The sequence below is a fragment of the Cydia strobilella genome, chromosome 8 (assembly GCF_947568885.1).
Source record: "Cydia strobilella chromosome 8, ilCydStro3.1, whole genome shotgun sequence".
In the NCBI taxonomy this organism is placed as follows: Eukaryota; Metazoa; Arthropoda; class Insecta; order Lepidoptera; family Tortricidae; genus Cydia; species Cydia strobilella.
In genome coordinates this window covers 2,897,857-2,921,047 of record NC_086048.1, presented here as the reverse complement: position 1 = coordinate 2,921,047, position 23,191 = coordinate 2,897,857, and the positions used below count along the sequence as shown (strand labels likewise).

The 23,191-nt window shown below is 36.4% G+C and overlaps 1 protein-coding gene across 3 annotated transcripts in view; it reads right to left on the bottom strand.

Moving 5' to 3' along the window:
* Nucleotides 1-21,738, bottom strand: part of LOC134743472 (uncharacterized) — a 70,735-nt gene extending 48,997 nt beyond the window's left edge. For 2 of the 3 annotated variants that reach the window (XM_063676916.1, XM_063676918.1), the window contains exon 1: nucleotides 21,512-21,738. The gene's annotated coding sequence lies outside the window, so the exon portion shown is untranslated. The remainder of the gene's footprint in view (nucleotides 1-21,511) is intronic. The other variant, XM_063676917.1, reaches the window with a different exon arrangement.
* Nucleotides 21,739-23,191: the final 1,453 nt, after the last annotated feature.

The following is a 23,191-nucleotide window of genomic DNA, read 5'->3' as shown; positions in this document are numbered from 1 at the left end:
TGGCTTTATTTTTAAGGTTCTGTGGTCAAACGGGTCTCTAAGCCTACTTAATATTATAAATGCGAAAGAATTCACTTATATATAAAGACGGGCCTTATGCCATAAGTTATGGACACTAAGAATGGTGCTAGTTCAGCGGTCTCACTCACGAATTGGAGCCAATCGTGCAGTCTAACGCAACTAGTTGCGAACAATCGCACGCGTGATGCGAACTCATCAACCAATCGCGTTGTGGCGTAGACTGCACGACTGCCACCATTCTTATTTCCCGTAAGGCCCGTCTTAACGAAGTAATATATAATTCAATGTGCGAAAGTAACTGTCTGTCTGTTACCCACGCTTAAAGCGTTGAACTAATTTAGATGAGATATGGAGATAGTTTAAGGCCTGGTGAAGGACATAGGGTAGTTTTAATCAATCATCATCATCATTCCACACAAACAAAGTGTGCTTGCTTGAAGACAAGTGAGCCATTTTTTATTGTATAAAGTAAAACCCGCTTAAGATTTTGAATAGACCGGGCTACAACGCGATTTAAGGATGACTCACGCTAGACCGGGCAGGGCCCGGGCCGAGGCGTAAGACAAGTCATTTTCTATGACGGCTGATCGGTAATCACGTGGTACTTTCTCCGGCGGGAAACTCCGGCCCGGCCCCGGCCCGGTCCAGCTTGAGTCATCCTTTAAGCGGGAAATAATGAAATTTTGAATAAAAACAAGTTGCATGGACTGGTGTAAGTAAAATTACATATTATGCGATAAATTGATCGTTTTAAACGGGTTTTACTGAAGTTTAAAACCACAAATTATTAAATTAAACCCTCCGGATATGGTTTCAAATGGCGCTGACAGTTTCAAGTCTATACCATTGTTATTACTATAGAGAAGCCATACCAAACAACGAAATTGTCGCAACCTCAACCTGTATCACGCGACCAAAACGTCGTAAGCTAATGGCGCTTACGCGTTTAGGTCGCAAGATTCACGCTCCGCTTCTATGGTTTGTTGTCAAAATAACAACTCATGGGCCATGGCGCAAAATACTGGTTCTCTGTGCCGGCACAGGGCGGACACGCTATCATCAAAAATCACTCGCGTTTAGATGTGTGAACGGCACGTCCGTACACGCGTCATGCGTCATAGTGTAAGTTGCTTAAAAAAATAGTACTGAGAGCACGCCAGAAGTCCGCCAGATTTCTGTCGCGGGACGAGGTAATTCGAGTCGGGATGGGGCGTTTCGTGGCCGTTCTGTATGATAACACTATTACTTATTCAGTGGTGCCGGTTCTATACGTTAGTTCAATGGCTCAGTTCTTGTATGTCACCTTTCTTCTCGGGCCTATACCTAACTGTCAAAATCTGCTTAGCGTAAAACTTGTTGGGTTATAAATGTTAATATAAACATTTAAGGCATTTAAATTAACCACAACACCAGTAATATTAAACGAAATGGAAAATCACAAAAGCATTATCCGACCACATTACCCTTTTCAACGTGAAATATTTAATTCCAGTGTTCTCTTAATACCCCTTTGTAACGTACCTGCAAACAAGAAATAACGTGTTTAATTATGTGTCATTTTTTACTTTCAAAAGGGAACAAAAAAAAGGGAATTTATATAGTTACAAATAAAATTTGTCACTTACACCGTTTTCTTATTTTTTTGCGTCATACACTTGTTCATTTCATGTAATATTTTCACGAAAATTTCTAGAACTTTCTAGCTTTTTGGAACTTTTTGACATAACTGATGATGGCATACGTTTCATTGCAATGTCATGTTCGACCCTAATTTAGATAGGTCTTATGTAGGTAATGTTAAACCACCTGAGTAATATTAAATATATTAATAACGGGTCACTCACGTACTTTAAGTCGAAAACGCTCGACATGTACGTGTATGTGTGTGTATGTGGTACGGAGTGAAACATGTCGAGCGTTTTCGACTTAATACGTGAGTGACCCGTTATTGATATATTTAAAATGTCTGTCTCACGGAAGTTTTGTCACCTGAGTAATGTTAAGAAATCAAAGAAACCAAGCTAGAAAAGTCAAAATGATAATCAAACCTTCGCCCCAGTCATTTGTTTTCTATAGTCCCTGTCTCAAAGGCAATTACTTTGCCAGATAGTAGAATAATGGTTCAGGCAAGTTCGAAAGCCTGCAACGGATTGACTCCCAAGTTGTTAATGATCTGTCTAGGTATTCCCGCGGCGAACATCTAGGTTTTGTTTGTTTTCGTTTACTCGTGTAATGAATATATACAAATGTACGTGCTAGCATAATACCTACAATATTCGTCATGTTTAGTTATATTTATATGGCTTTCGTTGACGTATTGTCGGCCCTATTTTAATAACAAAGCATTCATAATATTGTCTTCGGTTACCGCGATAGTTACTCATGAAATAAAACTATGAAAACGGATCATATCGCGTATATTGAATTTATAATACATCCCGACGTTTCGAACCCTTTACAGCGTTCGTGGTCAACGGGTGACTGAGGAAAAATTACAAAGTGCAAAAATACCCACATACTAAAATAATAAAAACAATCATAGTTAGAGTTTTGAATGATTCACGGTTAGTTTCACTAGACTTATATTGACCGGGATATAGACCGTGATTACCTTTTGCTCACAAATAATACAAAAGGTAATCACGGTATCCCGGTCAATATAAGTCTAGAAAAACAATCATAGACTATAAACTTTAAGGCTGGTTGTACATGCAAAATCGGTTCATAAGGCTAGTTATACACTACAATTATTTTCAAGGGATGTATTATAATTCAATATACGCGATATAATCCGTTTTCATAGTTTTATTTCATGAACAAAGCATTCGTCAAAAACACCATGCTGAGTTGGGACCATTTTGTGGCTTATATGTGCAATGTATTTAAATATTTCTTATTCTTATTCTTATTCTTATTCAATGTAATGTTATGTGTTGTTCGTTTTTTTCTGTATTTTATTTGCCTGTTCCTGCTTTTTTGCCACGGTTTATTTCTGTTTACTTATTAAATATATACGGATCACACACGTATTTTACGGTAAAGATTACTCGTCATGTTCGCTTTATAACGAGAAGCTTCAACTCAAAACCCGGTTTATGTCACGCCAATTTGTCAGGTATACAAAATATTAACGTTTTATTTAGAACAGTTCAGTTACTAACACTTTTTTTTTATACTACGTCGGTGGCAAACAAGCATACGGCCCGCCTGATGTTAAGCTGTCTCCGTAGCCTATGTATGCCTGCAACTCCAGAGGAGTTACATGTGCGTTGCCGACCCTAACACTCCTCTCCCTCGAGCTCTGGCAACCTTACTCACCGGCAGGAACACAACACTATTAGTAGGGTCTAGTGTTATTTGGCTGCGGTTTTCTACACTTTTCTATATTAGTAGTTAGGAAGAAAATCAATGAGTTCTGTAATTTAATTTCAGGCGCGGCTATTCGTACTCCTTATTTTACTGTTGACCTCTAATCTAATGAATTACTTAGGTTTGAATCCATTGTCAGTTACATTCACAGTTATTTAATCATTCAAATTGTATCGAATACAAATCAATACCAAGGCAAGAACTACACAGAATGAATATTTTGATTCTTAGTATAATTTCTACGCATGTTTCAACCATAAACTTTAACCACAGTCTCAGCAGAACTAGCAGCAGCTTGAGAATTTTAAGAATATTATATTAAGATTTTCTATTTTTTTTGAAGTAATTAACAGCTATGTCAAATTTTTAGTTGCAAAGCCTTTCCAGGAAGTTTTTTAATTTATTTTTAGTGATGTTATAATTAATCTCCAGGTTTTAATAACCGTCGAATGTTTTTTTTTATTCAATAATACCTTGCAATCATATATTCTCCTGAGGATATTGAATTTATTCATAATGGGTCCATGCAAGTGTACATAAATAGTTTTAAAGTTCAGTAGTTATTTCCAAAGAACCCGTAAAAGATAAGATAAGCAATACAGTTTTGGTAAGTAACGTAGTTGCTACTCTGCGTGTTAGTTTTGGTTATTAGCGAAGTTGGTACTTTGCGTATTACAGTTTTGGTAATTAGCTTAGCGTAACTCGTACTTTGCGAATCTATCTCTTTACAAACTTAATATTTTCCTAATTTGCCATTTTGCGTATAATTATGCGTGCGTTGGCATAATGCGAATTCGAAAGGTCTTTGTGTTTAGTGTTCATTCTTTGTCCTATTATACTATCACATCAATCACAGAAAATAGTTAGCATGCCTGAATTGAATGAGCAAATTTTTAGACCATTTGCTTTTCAAAAGCAGTTCTTTATTAGAAAAGTGGAGAGAAAGCACTTGACCATTATCGACGCCCTTTCCAATGTCAAGGTTGGAACGAATCGTATTTCAGCCACTAGCTTATTCTACGATCTTCATTGCTTGATGAAGAAAAATATGATAATTCGACGAAAAGATAAATTGTGTTAATATTTAAGTGGACGAAAAACTAACATATTTATGTTAGTTACAACTTTGATTACTGATTATGTTGATTATTCTAACAATTAACATCGCACATGTTTAATATAATAAAAAAAGCTCTGTAGCTCTGTAATTACAAAGTAAAGAGCGGAAGCCTGCGTTTATTTTGGGTATTTAAAACGCAGATTAGGTGACATACTTTCTTTGAAACTCCTTTTTTTGCTGTTCTTTTCAGAGAGAAGTGAAATGGATTTGCTTCTCCAGGTGCAATTTGTTTGAGGACTGCACGCTGACTGCGCATTCCGTCTGTTTCTATAATCCCTCTGTTCTACCTTTCAGCTTTTGTTTCTTGTCTTTTTTTTTTTTGTCTTTCTTGGCCAAAAAGCGTTTAAGCTCATGTTGAATTTTGGTGTGTTGACAAAACTGGCTTTACGCCAAAATAAAACTTCCAAATTCTTAATTTGTGTGGGTACTAAAGCGAATATTTATAGAAATAACTCTTTAATTTTGTACTTCTTTGGAACATTTGCTTTGTAATTTATCTGTACAAAAGCTTTAGTGCAGAAGCTGAATTAACCACATTATACCAAATGTAATGTAAAATTAAATTAGCTTTCCGATTGAAAGCGTATTGGCATTGTTTAATTGGGCGTTATTGCATTAACACATGGCAGTGAATCCGATCGAATGTGTAAACACAATGTGTAGTGAATGGGAAAGGACGTGACGGGTTATCACTGCGGAAACAATATTATAACTAGGCTTCCGTAGCTCAATTGGTTAAGAGCAACGCACGGAATGCGGAGGTTACGGGGTCAAGTCCTGCCGGAAGCGTTACTTTTTCCATTTTTTCCATTAATATACAAAAATATTATAACTAGCTGTAGATATTATGATGGTCACAGTTATCCACATGATAGTATGATAACAGTTCATAATCATAATATATTTATAATTTGCATGCAAAATAAATTGTAAAAATTGTAACTAATTATTGTACCAAACCTATTTTGCTCATATGAACATCATTTATTATTTCATTCATGAAGCATCTCTTACTTGTTTAATACATAGGTATCCTTATTACTTAACCATAACTTAAGCCCCTTTGTTTGATTTTTTTAGTTTTTTTATTAGAATAAGAGTTTAAATTATAAATGAATTCTATTCATAATTTCTCCATGCAATTTCGAACCTCACTGTACAATATTAATACGTCTAATTCGCTGAAATGTCGAAGCAAAAAGGTAAGAAAGAAAAATTCGTGTTGATCTGGTAAACTGCGATCGGAGCAAAGAATATAATACTCATGGATCGGAGCGATCGGACCGGTGTTCTGGAAGTTCGAATCTTGCCAAAGCGCAATTTTTTTTTATTTTTCCTTTAATTTTATTATCACAAATCATACTGAAACCAAAATAGAAATTTATTATTAACCTTTATACCTATGTAATATTGTCTTCGGTTACCGCGATAGTTACTCATGAAATAAAACTGAAAACGGATTATATCGCGTATATTGAATTTATAATACATCCCGACGTTTCGAACCCTTTAGTGTCGAGATGAAGATCTTATTCCTCAAGGGTTCGAAACGTCGGGATGTATTATAAATTCAATATACGCGATATAATCCGTTTTCATAGTTTTATTTCTTTATACCTATGTGTCAGACGGAGCACACAGTGCGTGATCCGGTTTAATAAAATGACCTAGAGCCGGACCCAATTTCAGACTGACATTTGTAAAAAACGTGCCCAGCTTTTTATTGAGTTTTACCTCACGTGAATGTCACATATTTGTAGCTGAAAGCTGAATCAAATTAAATTTAAATTAAGAATTCAAAATATAACTAAAAAGTAAAAAAAAAAGATGAATGGTAATAAATGCTGTTACGTAGCATTCGGACATCTTAAAACAATCTTGTCGCATGATTTGTTATCACTATTTTATCGACAATAAAACCTGTGATAAAATGAGAAAATGACAATTATGTATAGTTAGACAGACACAAAACATTTTTTTGTTCCAACACGCGGTAAAATATACATTACGTTTGAACTTAAAAAAACCTAAATTTACCTTGATGTAATTTTGCTTGAATTAAGATTCGTTTTATGGCCCACCGTTATTATGATTTTTATATTCTTCTTATTCTTAATATGAACTTGCAGTTTTGTTTATCTACATAAATATGGGCACGTCTTATCATCGATTAGACGATTACGCTCGTAACCGCGATGACTACACAGATTGCGACTACGTGTTAATCACGGGCCTGTCCACTTCCACACGATAACTCAATATCCGGCCGGCAATGTGTGCGCAAATATTAAACCTATGTGATGGTAATTCATTTTTCATATACACAAATAAGTCAAAATAAATACATTGTGTCAGATCATATACATATTTAAAACAAAATTGTGACTGTCATTTATAAAACATATACATAAGGGTCAAAGTATAAAAATAGGACAAATATGATTCTAATTGCTATATACTTAATGATCCATTCAGAGTGATAATACGAGTATTCTTAATAGGTACTAATCTTATATACTTAATCTTTTTCATTTACATTTTGCTAGTTTTTTGTAACTATAGTTACTAGTTAATAAAATTCATTATACAATTTATACAGAAAATCTCATTCATTTGTAACTAAAAAAGCACATAGAAATAAAAATTCTACACACGAAACACAATTAAAACAGTTGCGTTTGCCCTTTATTTATTACACCCGACCTTACACAACTTTTTAATGCTGACATTAATTATACTATCAACTCAGCCTAGACTAAAACTTAGTTACTAGACTCGGTTAAAGTTTAATAAGTTGAAAGTGACGGGCGCCTGTGTGGGCCTTTTAATATTAAAAAGTCAGCCATGTTATGACTAACAATGTCCGATGCCCGTGCAAAGTGGCGGTAAGTTGAGATAGTTTGTTGAACGAACAAGAATGATTTATTTTTTGAAACCTACTCACCTAACTAAACCGACAAGATTGAGGTAGATTTTGTCAAAATGAGCTCAAAATAATATTACTTTATATCTCCTCAATATATCATCATTATTAAGCATCATGGTGTGAAACGTGGACAATGACACAATGTGGTGCTGGCGGCGGATGGAGAAGATTAGTTGGACCGAGAGAAAATCTAACGAGGAAGTTCTTAACCTTGTGCAGGAGAGGAGGTCCCTGTTGCAAATCATTGAGAGCAGAAGAGGGAAAATGGTTGGGCACCTGTTACGACACGACGAATTCATAAAAAATATTGTGGAAGGGAAAGTAGAAGGAAGGCGGAAGAGAGGGAGACCAAGAAGAACATACATGGACCAACTATAGGAAAAGATAAACGTATCATGCGGTCAAACGAAAGGCTCAAGAAAGAGATACATGGAAATTGCTCCACCGACAAGAGCTAGGCTCTTAAATTAATGAATGAAATGAATGAATGAATTAAGCATCATAATTATATTGTGTTTGATATCAAATTGTTTATTGGGACGCAGCTGTAGTAGCCGCTTTGCTGGTATTTAAAAAAAATTGACTTTTCGTTCGAACTATCGACTATCGAATGAACATTTTGTCGTTCCGGATCAAATTCGACATGTGTATCGCGGTCTTACATAATATATGATATTTATACATTAGAGTTTCAGAACCATCGAAAACTATAAATTATAACACGATTAAGTAGGGAGACAAGATTCGTCATTTTCGAAGGAAACTTTAATCGAAATGTATAATATAGTTTGTCAAAGGACTGTCTCATTTCAAACATAGACAGAGAGAATGATATTATCTTTGTCTTATACTAGTACTAGCATCCAAAAGAAAAGGATGAGTATAGTTTTCTTTGTTCTTATTTACTGACAAGATTTGCTTGACCAACTATAATTTTCATTCCTTCAACCTCAATATTCAGACATAATATTTTCATAAATTCCCATCACCTTGGTTTTGGCTTCGTAACCTTATTTGTAATAAAACTCTCAACCTTGCGAGAATTTCCTTTGTTCCCGATATTCTCGATTATATAATTCCCTATTACAGTGGCTACAGAAACATAAATAACAAATGTTGACTGTAATTTGATATTCTGAAAGGTTTCCTTTTCTCAAATATTTCAGCTTATTCGGTTAAGGTTTCACTAAATGTAGTATTTCAGCTTCTGAATTTGATATCTCGGTCTCTGTTTTGTAACGAGCACAAAGTTTACATTCTATTAATTAATTGTGTGTTAATTTGCGTTAGAACAACATTAATTCATTAACGAAACAATTACCACTTAATTACGTACAAACCGGTTTTTAGCCGTATAAGTATTAGAGTTGTATTAGGACCAAAACATATATCTAAATAACTTACAAATAAAACAAAATTAGAATAAAAGTCTAAATAATTAGGCTTAGGCTACAGATTCTTACGTCTACAGTAATATTAATTTGCTTGATTTAAACAGTAGGTATGCTCCAAATGTGACGTTCAGATGGCAACTTAAGCTGTATTACTGTTACGACACGACATCAATATACTGTTGCGGCCTTGACGCAGGCGCTGTGTAATTTGCTTGAAAAAATGAGTGACGTTCGCCGCCGCATTACTGCCACGGTTACGACGTTCAATCCGACACTCATTTTATCAGAGAAATTGATAAATATAGTGGCCGCGTCTACGCTACTGCTAAGAGTAGTTGGTGAACTAAAATAAGTAACACAGTTAAGTAAACTATAATTAGTAAACAAAACAACGTTCGACTGTTCGTGCAGTTGTTGCGCAGAGTTAAATCAAGTATCCGACGGGCGACGCCATTTATCGTACCCGCCCTCCACTGCGCTATATCTGAGCTTTGGATGCTTGTGAGTTGGATTCTTGGGAAATGTGGTCGATATTGTAACTATAGAACGAATAGTTTGGTCATTTTATCGATTGATTAGGGTTTGGATTGCAATTAATAATTGAAGATACGTTTGGGATAAGATATATAAACCAAGTGTCATTGAGGATTATCCATAAGTATATATTTTTTTATATTTTTTTATGATGAATAGGCAGGCGTTTGACCACGATCCCACCTGATGGTAAGTGATGATGTGGTCTACGGTGGTGGATATATAGAGATAAATCCATTATGATGAGATCGATATAGGTACTCGTAAGTCACAATATAAAAAAAAAATAATTTAAATACAGTGTTTAATGAAACATAATTTTGTACACATAAAGGATCTTATAATTCTTCAGTCCTTACAACTATGTTTACTCAACAAAAATATTGATTAATTTAGAATATTTTTCTTTTTAAAATTATAACTAGCTAAAAGACGAAATTGAAAACTAAAATTCTAAATCGAGCTGGCGGTTACCGGTGTAAATATTTTACTGATACTAGTTTGCTAGTTATTGTTTAAATTCATAAATTATAGATGTGTCTCAACTTACCTCAGTACCTGTTTCAAGTTACCTCGGTATTAGGAGAGTGGAAACAAATCGGATTGGTGCGGGAAACAAATGTTGTTAAATAGTTCTGAGTACAATGGCTATGGGTTCTGAAATTTGCTATCAGATAATACAGACTTCGTAAATGTAGCTTCTAATGCAACAGTCATGACCGAAAAAGTAACCAATCTATAAATTGTATATACAGATGTCAATCACAATGAAAAAATCAACGATGATCAACTCTGGTCAACGTGGGACTCGAACCCACATCCTTGGATTGCCGGTCCAATGCGTTACCAATTGCACCGAAAAAGTAACATTTGTTTCAACTCTCCTTGGTCTCCCCTACTCTGAAAGGCCTAATTACAAAGTTTCTGAAACTTCAGTGTCTTGAGCGCTGAAAACTTAATGCAAATCTAATTCCAATATAAAACCCAACGTTGTCTAAAACTTTGCTATTTACGTAAGTGCAGGTAATCGAGACGCATCATCCACCAAAGACATCTTCACAATCTAAAACCTAAACGGTCACGCACTGTGCGGTTTAATAGGAATTTCCTCCCGCGGACGCACCGGCTGTGGAATGAACTCCCTGCCAAGGTTTTCTCGGAGACTGCAGTATGTGGTCTTAATAACAAACGAATGACGTAATAAGTATTGTGTGCAACCTATCATTTGACAATAATGCCGTAAACGAGGGTAGTTTCTCGCCCCCCCTGCCGCCACCGGCGCCCGCGCCGAGTCATCGGGCGCGGAGGGCTGCGACCCGCAGTCTGCGCCGGTCCGTCACCGTCAACGCAAGCTCCTGATGATACTCCTCGGTACGGAGTGAAACATGTCGAGCGTTTTTCGACTTAAAATACGTGAGTGACCCGTTATTAATATTTGGTATTCTGCAGTATGTGGTTTTTCAAATAAGCAGTGTACAGGTTTTCAAAGGGTCGACAACGCGCGTGTAACACACCTGGATTTCCAAGCGTTCATGGGCTACGGTGACCGCTTGTAATCGGGCAGATCGCTTACTTGTTTGCCATGGGAATGGTATAAAAAAATAATTCCAATCTTATCGTAAAGCGTCAGATTCCGAAAAGTTAGCCTTAACTTAACTCAAGCACCCTCGAAACGGAAGCATTCGTTGTTGTTCCAGATAAATAGTTGATAAGGATTTTCTTCCATTGAGTAAGGACTGCTTTATAGAAAAAAATACGGACATAAGATCATTATTAGAAAATAGAGACATATTTCTACTGCCTGTTACCTACTGTATGTGTGTGTGTGTGTGTGTGTGTGCGTGCGTGCGTGCGTGCGTGCGTGCGTGCGTGCGTGCGTGCGTGCGTGCGTGCGTGCGTGCGTGTGTGTGTGTGTGGTCTGTTGAAAGCATTTTGTACTATGCTACTATTATTACTGTGTATTTTATTTTTGCGAGCGGCACAGGATCGGTCGGAGTGGCGAGCCTTGGGGGAGGCCTATGTCCAGCAGTGGACGTCTATCGGCTGACATGATGATGATGATGATGATTTTATTTTTGTGATACTTATAGAAAAACCTAAGATGGGAAGAAGTGAGTAAAAATACGACTTGGGTAGTTTTTAGTCCGTGTGTGTTTTAGGATGCTTGTAAGTACTAAAAATAATTCCGCCTGTTTGTAAGTATAAGCTCTAATGAACGAATGTAATAACATAGGTTATGATTACCCAGTGTACCCACGCTAGCCCAAAGCGATACCTTTGAATTTCTTAGCGGATATATATTTTAGGGTTCCGTACCCAAAGGGTAAAACTCTACCCGGGACCCTATTACTAAGACTCCTCTGTCCGTCTGTCCGTCTGTCTGTCACCAGGCTGTATCTCATCAACTTTGATAGCTAGACAGTTGAACAGAATAAAATAAATATTTAAGCGGGGCTCCCATACAACAAACGCGATTTTTTTGGCGTTTTTTGCGTAATGATACAGAACCCTTCGTGCGTAAGTACGACTCGCACTTGGCCGGTTTCTTTAGTATAAGTACGACATCTATTTCAGTTTATAACCTATTTTGTTGTCGAGTGTAGGTACTCCAGCCGGGCTAGCACATGATTGGCGCGAGAGTATGTCGCCGCGACATAGACTACCCGTCCCTCTTTAATTCATAGTTAGTAATAGACATAGGTCTATCTCGCGGCGAGATACTGTCGCGCCAATCATGTGCTCGGCCTACTGGTACGGTACTTTGTATAATCGTATGGACAACGTGTTTGCGGATTTGTGTGAGATCAATAGTAATCTCACGCGACGGCTCGCAACAGGGCTTCTATTCGACACGCTGGCAGATCATATATTGGTTGATATTTTTTATCACACTTACGGAAATTGATACGGTTTTAATTCAACATATTTTTAAATGCAATATGAAATAAATAACATTTATAAATATTAATGTTGCTTAGTCATTGAGTTTTTTTGCTATCAAAGCAAAACAGTTTCGAATTCACGGTTAGTTTCACTTCTTTAGCTAAAAAAGAGACGCTTTCCATATATAGATTTCCGAACATTGACCCGCCTGTTGACATCTCTAAATATTGCACCCGCATTATTATAATATTGTTGTCATGCTCGCACAGTAACATTGACAACCGGCATCACGGGCAAGACAGCAATATAACTATGTGAGTGCAATAGAGATGTCAACAGGCGGGTCAATGTACGAAAATCTATATGGAAAGCGTCTCTTCTCTTCTTTAGCGGCCGGCTAAAATGTACGCAAAAGGTTAGCGGAATAGAAAATACAAAAAGCTGCTTTTAGCCTCCTAAGGCCATACAAATGAAAAATCTAAAAGTTAATTGCCACTGAAATAGTGTAAGAAAAGGAGTTGATTTTGTGTTGTTGAAAAATTGAATGAAACATTTTGTTGTACATCGAACTGAAGAGCTTAGGAGGTTAGTTGCAATGACATCATTTCGATTTTGGTCGCTATTTTGATATTAGACAGGCGATTTGGTACATTTAATTTCATTTGCTCTGCAACCTGTGAACCGATTTTGGAAAGTGTGACGCAAACCGATGATATGAGTGATTTTGTAAAAAAAAACAATGGTTTACGTGTTTTTGTAGGTACTTTATTGATTCGAGTTTGCGTCTGTCTTCCACTCACGTCGTAAAGGAGTGGCTGAGGCGAAATTCGTTCTGCAAGCTATTTGGCCGACTGCCAAAGGGAACTGGCGTAGAACCCATGATGTTACTCTGCGGAGTTTTTAATCTACACCCTTACTGTCTTTTGTAATGGAGGTCTGCATTATTATTATTCTAACTCGTAGTTGTTATGAATTTAAAAAAAGTAATACATCATTTGTAAGTAGATGACGAAGCCTGTTGCTGATTTGCTTTTGTGTCCACTTTTTTTTTATTTATTTATTTATTCACTTTAAATATTCATACAACTTTGGCCAGCATGCCACTATTGTAAACCTCTTTGGTTTATGTAATAGTTGGCGAGTTCGCGCGGTCCGATCCGCGTTTGCTTGATACTATAACTATATAATTATATACCTAATAGTATAGTAATATATACTTGACGAAGCCCGCGTTGCCGATCACAAACTATGCATGGACTTTCTTTACAGTTTTTTTTTATTAAAAAAAGTAATTGTGTGGTTTTATGAAACCACGAGGCAAGTGAATCAAGACGATAGAGTATTTTATGAAGAATTGTTTTTTTGTACTTACACCGAAAGTGATTAAATATCTGAATTATTTATTAAGAATACGAGGTACGGTACTTTTATTAAGAATACGAGGGAGACGATTCAATTAACAAATTAAACGTAGCATTCAGAGAGTTAAATATTTAAAGCACTGCAGAAAAAAGTAAAAACGTGGTTTTAAATAAATGTGGTATTTTCTATAAATAGGGACCTTATTGTCGATGGCGCTTACGCCATTATTAACGATGCTCCGATATAAATACAATGCCGCGCGACGCTGTGCGGCGTAAACGCATTCGACAATAAGGACCCTTTTCATAGAAAATGCCTCAAATATGTTTATTCACGCAAAAAATGCGAGTAATATAATATGTATGTGTTAGAGGATTAGGTAGATACTTTAATATACTTACCTACTTTAATTCTCTGCAAAAATAAAGAAAATAAATATCCATCACATACACTCGTAACTTATGCTCGTCATTCACTTCACTGTTGAAAGACGGATTTAGCATATCAAAGGCTGTTCAGGAATCCACGGATTCAGAAATCCGACATTTCATTTCTTTTGTTAGTGCAGGGGACTAAGAGTGAGTGAGTGAGTGAGTCGACGACTTTTAAAGAACCTTCGGCTGAATGAATACCTGGGCTGAATTACCTACTTTCAATTAAGACCAAGACTTTTATTGGGGAAGTGAGCAGACGGTTGCGGGAGAGTGGTAATGACCCTCGCTCCGGGTCGTTCCTTATGCAAAGGTTGTCCATCGCTGTTCAACGTGGCAACGCGGCGAGCGTCATGGGCTTCTTTGCATCTAAAGGGGGCGCGGGCGAATTTTGTGAATAGTATTTGTGTTTGTTAGTTTCTAGTTTAGGTTAAGATTTTTGTAATGTTTGAAAGTTGATATTAAGGTTTTCAAAATTGTATTTTTGTTTGTTTAGATTAATGGTAATTTTAAGTTGTTTTTATGTATTGATTTTGACATGTGTGTATTTGATAAATAAATAAATCTTTCAATTATGAGAGGTCAAAGCTGTAGGAAAATTATGTATAATTAAATCAAATAAAATCGATATGAAAGATTCAATGCAACAAAAATACTTGCATAGATTTTCTGCAGTGATTAGGTGTACTTAAATTGATAACGCGTCAAAAACACGATGGGCACAGAATACCCTATTACATCCATGCTTTGGCGTTATTATGTACACGAAAAGGGAGTTTTTTTATTAAGTTTCTTCAGAATAACTTCCATAGAAAAATACCTCAGTAACATAATTTATTCACCTCGCAGTTTACCTTAAAGGTGAAAAAAAACACTCCCACGTAGGTAAACCTACTTTCAAAAAAAAAAAAATTGTGTATGTAAAATTTAATTGAATTCAGAAATTAATCCATACGACATAATTATAATAAAAAATCAACAATCTCCTTTCAAACTGTTTACGTTATTTTAATAGCACATTATCATAACACAAAACAAACTATCATCGTAGCTTCCCGTAAAACTTTTGAAAACCCTGTCTATTCAGCCTCCACAAAAGCTTCGGTTGCAAACTGTAAACGCGGACATTACTCTGAGTATTACCATTTCTCACTGCATTCTGTATGCAGTTGTTAGTGTTTGCTAATGTATGAGGCTCCAAATGGATTTTATGTGTATTGTAAGACATGGTAAATATTAAGTTTATTTGTTTTTGTTCTCAGCAGAGATCGCTTCTCACCTACCAAATCCAATACTTCTGCATTCGTTTTCCTCTCCTTCCAGCTTTTATACCTTCCATTCTTCTCCATGTCCACATTTCAAAAGCGCTTAGTCTGTCTATCACGCTGGGTTAATGTCCACGTCTCGCTACCATATAACGCTATACTCCAGACGTAGGTCTTGATAAATCGCTTTCTAATGTTTCGGGATATCTTTGCTTTAAATAGGTGTTTTTTAGTGTTGAAAGCTTTTTTAGCCATGGCTATGCGTGTGACGATATCCGAAGTGCATCTGGAGAAGGGGAAACATGCTGGGGCACCTGATACGGCACGATACTTACATAAAGTCTATAATAGAAGGAAGAATAGAAAAAAGGAGAGGCAGAGGAAGACCGAGACGTGATGACGTATCAGGAGCTCAAAACAGCGGCGGAAAGAAGAACGGAGTGGCAGTTACTCCACCGACAAGAGCCAGGCTCTTAAGAGTTATGATGATGTTTTTGTTACGTACTTTTTAGTCAGTAAGCACCAATTATAGTAGCCAAACAGTGATTTATCTGTACAGTTCACGTTTGAAAGTATATAAAACATATTATTAACGGGTCACTCACGTATTTTAAGTCGAAAACGCTCGACATGTTTCACTCCGTACCGAGCAGCGTCATCAGGAGCTTGCGTCGACGGTGACGGACCGGCGCAGACTGCGGGCCGCAGCCCTCCACGCCCGATGACTCGGCGCGGGCGCCGGTGGCGGCAGGGGGGGCGAGAAACTACCCTCGTTTACGGCATTATTGTCAAATGATGGGTTGCACATAACACTCACTACTTCATTCGCTAATGGTTCGTCCACACTGAATGACGTAGTGAGTGTTGTGTGCAACCCATTATTTGACAATAATGCCGTAAACGAGGGTAGTTTCTATTAATAACCTACCAGAGCGTCTAATGGCTAGCGACAATGTGGTACCTTTTGCTTGAAAACGACACATATATTAGTAGTCCACCAACATTAAACGAGTAAAGTGCAAAACACTCCCATGTAAACAAATGTCCAAGCTTAATGCTATGATGGTCGCCCTTTCGTTCTCTGTCATCGTCGCTGTCACGTTCTAACAACTACGTAAGTGCGAGACACGACACGACAGACGAAAAAAGTGCGACCATTCTAGCGTATATCGCCTTTCGACAAAGCAAATACCATCGCAGAAAACCGTTTAACTATTGCTATGGGTGTATTTGAGCTATTTCTTCCAACGCCGGCACGGATATAAAATATTTTTATGCCAATGTGGCAGTTTTGTTTGTTGTGTTTTGCGCAGTGCTGTGTACTATATTGAATGAGTTTGGACATGCATTTTTGCTACAGTTAATATTTGGGCGTGTTATCTTGGTTGAAATCTCAGGTTGAAATAGGATAATAAACTGTAATAGATGTCATATATTAAAGAAAGAGTGACGAAGCCCTCCAGTGGTGAAGGCCGGATTACCTTAGAACCCGGATTAGAAATAGGATGATAATGCTTCAGATATTTGTGTGCATTACGAAGTGGACCCAATTCACCAAAATGCTTGCTTTCAACAGTTTCAACCAGCGCTGGTCTTCATATACAGGATGAAATTTTAACCAACGTTCATACTCTACGTCAGGGTTTCTTTATGTGGGTTTCTTAGGGGTCAATAGCATGTTTATCAGGGGTCCGCATTAGGTCAGTTACCTACTGTAAACATAACTTATTAGGAAATACTGTAACTGTGTGTGTGTGTGTGTGTGTTGTTGTATTTAAATTAAACTTGACGAGATCTAAGTGTAATGACTAATGAAACTTATACGTAAAATAAAATTTTCAAATATAAATAAGGGTTTTTTATTATTTTCCTAAAATATTTTTAGACCGGGGTCCGTGGAATTGTTTAAATTGTGAAAATGGTCTGTGACTGCAAAAAGTTTAAGAAACCCTGCTCTACGTAGTGACTTTATAGGTCATACTGAACAACTTTTATTATCGGACCAATGCCGAAATCGCGAAAAAAAAGTCTGGATGTGATGCCGGTGATTTCTATGGGCCACCAAATAAAATTTTCGTAATTTCGGCATTGTTCCTATAATAAAAGTTGCTCGGTATGACCTATAAAGTCACTACGCAGAGTATGAACGGTGGTTAAAATTTCACCTTGTATAATATATCTTTGAACCTAGACGTACTTTTAGGCATATTTGTGCCATTCTCAACCAAAAGGGTACTTATTGTCGGTTGTCAATACGGCGCTACATATTTCCATATAGCTTCAATTTGAAATCAACCTTATGGACAAGCGACAATGCGGTACCTTGAAAATGTCACATTTATTTGATGTGTAAGGTCAAATAATCTTCACAAATAGAGTAATGAAGTTGTCCCAGACGGAAGCAGCGGTCGCCGATCGACTACGCGCTAAAATTAGGCCAGACGTCGCCAGACTGTCTGGAAAAACCCACTTATAGCACGTTTGTCTAGGATTTATAGGAATACTAGCTTTTTCCCGCGACTTCGTCTGCGTGGACTTAGTAACAGCAATCATTCAATTTGGGCATATTATGCACACAAATTAGCAGGCACTTCATTAATTATCTCAATTACACCCCGCTTTTCACTTTCTTAAGGGATGATTTTTGGCATAAAAACTATCCTATGTCCTTCTCAAGGACTCAACCTATCTCTATGCCAAACCTCATCTAAATCGATTCAGCGGTTTAAGCGTGAAGAGGTAACACAGAGACAGAAAGACAGACAGACAGACAGACTTTCGCATTTATAATATTAGTATGGATTAACGATTTACTTTAAAAAAATTATGTGCATCATATCATGTCGCGATATTATGTTACTGTTCTAAATGTTATATTAAAATTGACTTGTGATAGAGCACTTGAGGCCTACTTTAAGATTTTTTAATTTTATTTGAATCATATTAGAATTAGGTAGAACTTAAACCCTTTTAGGATCAATCGTGTGTCTGTCTGTCCGTCCATCTGTCACATCCAATTTTCTCCGAAAATTCAAAAATCCGTCTGATTTATTAGGTAGGTATATAGATAATTAGGTTTTTATATAATTCGAATTAGTCCCATAGTAAACTAAATAAGGCTTGTGATTGTATTAATCTTGTACTGTAATTAGGTAATTAATGACGATATATAATAACAAACAAATACTGATAAATACTTAAATACCCAGAACACATCTATAATTATATATTAGTTAATCGTTGTTATTCTTTACCGTAGTTATCTTAATTGTTTTTTCACCACACCAGCTGCTGGTAAAGGCTCTCTTGATTGTTCAAAAACTGATAAGAAAGTTGCATTTTATTCACATGGAGGCAAAGTAATCAAATGCAAATTTTGAGTTGTTTTCTTATGTTTGCTGGTAAGATTGACTTTTAAATGATGATTTTGAATGATATATATAATTTTAATAACAGTCATTTTGAATCGATTTGCTTTGATTTTGTTTGATATTTTACAGTTAGTATTTTCCTTGTGTTGGTGTGGTGAAAATTTTTGTGTTTCACTCGGTGGCAAAATTTGTTTCACCCTCGTGCCTTGAAACCCTCTCAACGCCAAGATTCCATTTTTCAAACCACTCGCTACGCTTGTGGTTCAATTTTGGAATCTTTCACTTGCTCGGGTATCAGAAAACAAATAACTATTTTTGACCTTACAACTGATAATAAGCGTAGACTGTAATGATTAACCTATTCATATATTGTATCATTACCACATAACCATTCATATCCTATTTTAGAAAACTGTAAATATATAAATACATATAGAAACTTCCAAAGCAAGCAAACTGGTCAAGTTAAATTTGTTTCCCTAGTAAATTTGTTTTCCTGAGTAGGTTTACCTACGCACTTTCGCAAGTTTCACGGAGGACCAAACGCCTGTCATTTTCTTACGAGCAATTTTACGACCGATGTCAACGTCGGTATCTCTAGAAATTTAAATTTAAATATTTAAAACGTTTGAATTATATACTCGGCATGGTACCGTCAACCGGGGTGAATAGGGATGGCTGGGGTGAATAGGGACAAAGCTTAAAATGTGATTTTTCAACAATTCCTTAATAACTACCCACACAAATTGTATCATACAAAATCTACTATTATTTTCAATCGAATGATAATTTTTTTGTTGGTATTATTTAAGAAATTGTCAGGTAAACCATATTTAAAGTTTTGTTTGTTGTTTTGTGTTTATATTTTGATATGCATGCTCTCAAAATTTGTATGCCATAAGGCGCCACATACTGAAACTGACTGATCTGTAACATCCTATGTACACCTATGTTGGACAAATAAATAAATTTGCAATTTGTCCCTATTCACCCCAGCCATCCCTATTCACCCCAGTTGACGCCGTTGACGGTATGTTACGAAATTTGTTATTAGTTGGTTTAAATGCCACCTTAATAGCCAATCAAATGGAAGCTATGTGCCAGTCTTAAGGGGGGTGGGTGGGTTCAGGTTTTTCTCTCACTCTCACTGAGCGTAGGCGTGAGCGAGACGGCTGTACGTGCCCGGCAGATATCGTATATTGTTTTAAATTGTTTTATTTTTAAGTTTTATTTAAAAAAAATAGATAAATAATCAAAAATAAAATTGCTCATTTTTAGAAGCTATTTTCATACTTTTTAGCTTTTGTTCTAAAATTGTTTAAATTTTTTAAGGTGCGTTTTAGACCTAATATATTCCTGATTTTTTCTATCAAGCGAATATCATGAAATCAGGTTTCAAACCGATGAAATTACTAATAGAAAAGCCCAAGTAATTCATATTTTCTGGCAACCTTATAAAGGGGCCCACTGACTATTAGTCTGCTGGACGATATCGGCCTGTCAGTTGTTCGGAACTGTCAAATATTTTGTTCTAACTGACAGGCCGATATCGTTCAGCGCATGGAGACTATATAAAGGAGCCAAATCTCTATATATGAAAAGTGTCCATCATAAAACAGTAATTAGGCGGCGCCACCATACACCAAAATACTACCAAAAACAACCTACGTAATTTGGTCGGGTTATTTGTTGCCTTATATGGTTCATGTTATACTCATGTCTCAGAGCCTAACTAGCGCCACCGGAGAGATTAGGAACTATTATTTAAAGCTGAAAGCGGTCACTTTTGCAACAATTCTGCCATAAGAGATTGGCATCCTTTCTATACCATCCATAGTTCAGTGGACTGATAGTCAGTGGGCCCCTTTATGATCTAAAAAAGCTCTACGATTTTTCAAAAACTGCTAGCTGAATCTACTGCACCCTAATCACAATTCAAACTTGCCTGTTGTTCAGTATCCAAGGTGACAGACGAGGCTTTGTCCTCACTAAAAGAATAAACAATAGTAAGCAACGATGCTAACGCGACAAACACCATTTAAACAGACATCTGTCTGTGTCGCACTTTACAGCAATTATATTATACAGGGTGACCTTAGCCATTGGACAAACCCTGCAATCCCACGTATTATTTTAATAAGAACAAAAGTTATTTCCAATAATCGACAACAAAAAGAAATATACTGTGTAATTGGCAGTGCTTTTGACAATTGGTTTGAAAATATGCGGCATTGATGACATTTGTCAATAAATAAATAAATAAACACATACAGGCTGCTCCAAAGTAAAAAATCGTAATTTCTTAATTTCTTTGTAACCGCTACACCGGTTGTTATGATACTTTGTATACTGGTTCTAAATACCCTAATGCATATTTACAATTCGGCTTTGTCCAATGGCTAGGAACATCCTGTATATAATTATTATCAATGAGTGACGCGTCGCATTGTCACAGTAAGATACTAATCCAAGTCTAAAATTCCGGAAAACAGGCATCTTTTACAAGTTAAAGATTTGGATTTCATCTTTTTTCATTATTACCATATCAGCTTTTAAAAGGTATTTACCTGTTTACAAGGGTTCAGGCTTTTGAATCCATTTATTTTATGAGTTTCATAGAAAAGACGCATGACATTAACTCATAAAAACGAATAGGCCCTTATAGTTTAGAAGTTGTAGCTTTGTCGAGTTATTTAGTTTATTTCTCTCCGTATATGGAAACTTAGCTCTTTACACATACAAATCATAGGTGCTAAGCGTTAGTATGTAGACTATTTCCAAGAACGCAAAAAGGTAGACAACCCCTGGCTCATAATAAGCTAGTTTTAAACTTACCGTATCATTCCGAAGCACAAAGACGTTCTAAACACGTTTAAAACTACCCCGGCTTATGCCACGCCGTATCGAACCTTATGCCCCTTTGCCACATGTGTTAAAATCCCCCACAGCCACACTAACACTTAGCACTTGTTTATGGGTCGCATTTTTTTTTTAATTTTTGTTTATGCGGTTGTGGCACACGGGTGCGGTCGGGTAGCTTTGGCCGCGGACTAGGGCCACTGAAAGTTAGGGATGGGGTAGTGAACAAGGAGCGGCGGAAAACATCGATAGCTGTGGAAACTCTCAAACTTCTCATCAGTGTAAGCCGAAACGTTAATGCAATTAACCATTAACCAGTACAAATTGAACCGTAAACTGTAACCGTCCGATACGGTCTACGGATCAATTTGTACTGGTTAATGGTTTATTGCAGTTAACTTTCGGCCAACACTGCTTCTCATAACTTAGTAAAAAGCTAAGATTGCGAAACTTTGTAACAAAACAATTAGAGTTAGACCAAGAAAAGTCTGTAACGATATTGATAGCATACGAAGTGCAAGTGTTATTTATACGTCATAATTTCATAGAAGTTTGACGTTTAAAATAACGCACTGAGTGTGCTATCAAAATCGTTGAAAACTTTTCTTGGTCTAACTCTAGTTTTATTAAATATAATGCTGAAGTAACTTAGATATTGACAAAAACACAAGCAATTATAAACACATCAAAAGAAGTCCTACTTTTTACAGAGATTTCCCAGATGCAATAAAAAAAAACTTCAATATCGGTAGGCTACAAAATGTAGCATGATCAATAAATATATTTGGTAAAAAGTAAGCGCCATGACATTTTTCACACTTTTATGTTTTTTAGTGTATACAGAATTGATATATTATTATGCAACTTTAAAACTAGGAGTAGGCACAAAATTATTACTATGAATGTTAATATATTATGTAAATATTACATCTATGTCAGTTTATTTAAATTTAAAATAATTACACGTAATGATTTTATATCACAGGTAAATAAAATTAGGCTAGAAGAAAAATCAGGTTCATCGAATTGAAACTGTCATTAATCATACAGCTACCGTGACTGGTACTCAGGCACTCTCCGAAACATGTCGCGCGTAAATTAGCTTAAAATCAGGTTCGTATTAAAAATGGTTTTATCGATAACGCTATCGATGTCGACAGCGGCCGTCACTATAACTGTACCGCACTTGCGCAGTCCGGCAACCGTAGCACACCGCTTTCCCCACGTTTTCTTGTAAATATTACATTTACAATAAACTGGCTGCTGACTTTGCCAAAGAGAAATAAGAAGACTTTGAGTGCTCACTCCATACATCGGTTTTGTTAAAAAGACTATTATTTTCGTAGTCTTAATTTAGCGTCAAGTAGCGGAACTCTTAGTTCTGTTACTCGACAATAGATGTAGCGGCAAACGGAAAGTTTAATGCTCAACGATTTTCAGCTAATATTGTAACCGGATTCACCGGAACTCTATTTTCAACTCCTTCTGCTTATAATATTAGCAAAGATAGATATAACTCCGTAATAGATGTTTACAGTCTAAGGAAAAAACGTGCCTCGAAAATCAAGAAAATTTGATTCTCGTTCAGAGGGCGCCACTAGTTTTGGCCCACTGTCGTATAGATGGCGTTGACTGTTTCGTTTGTTATTTAACAAT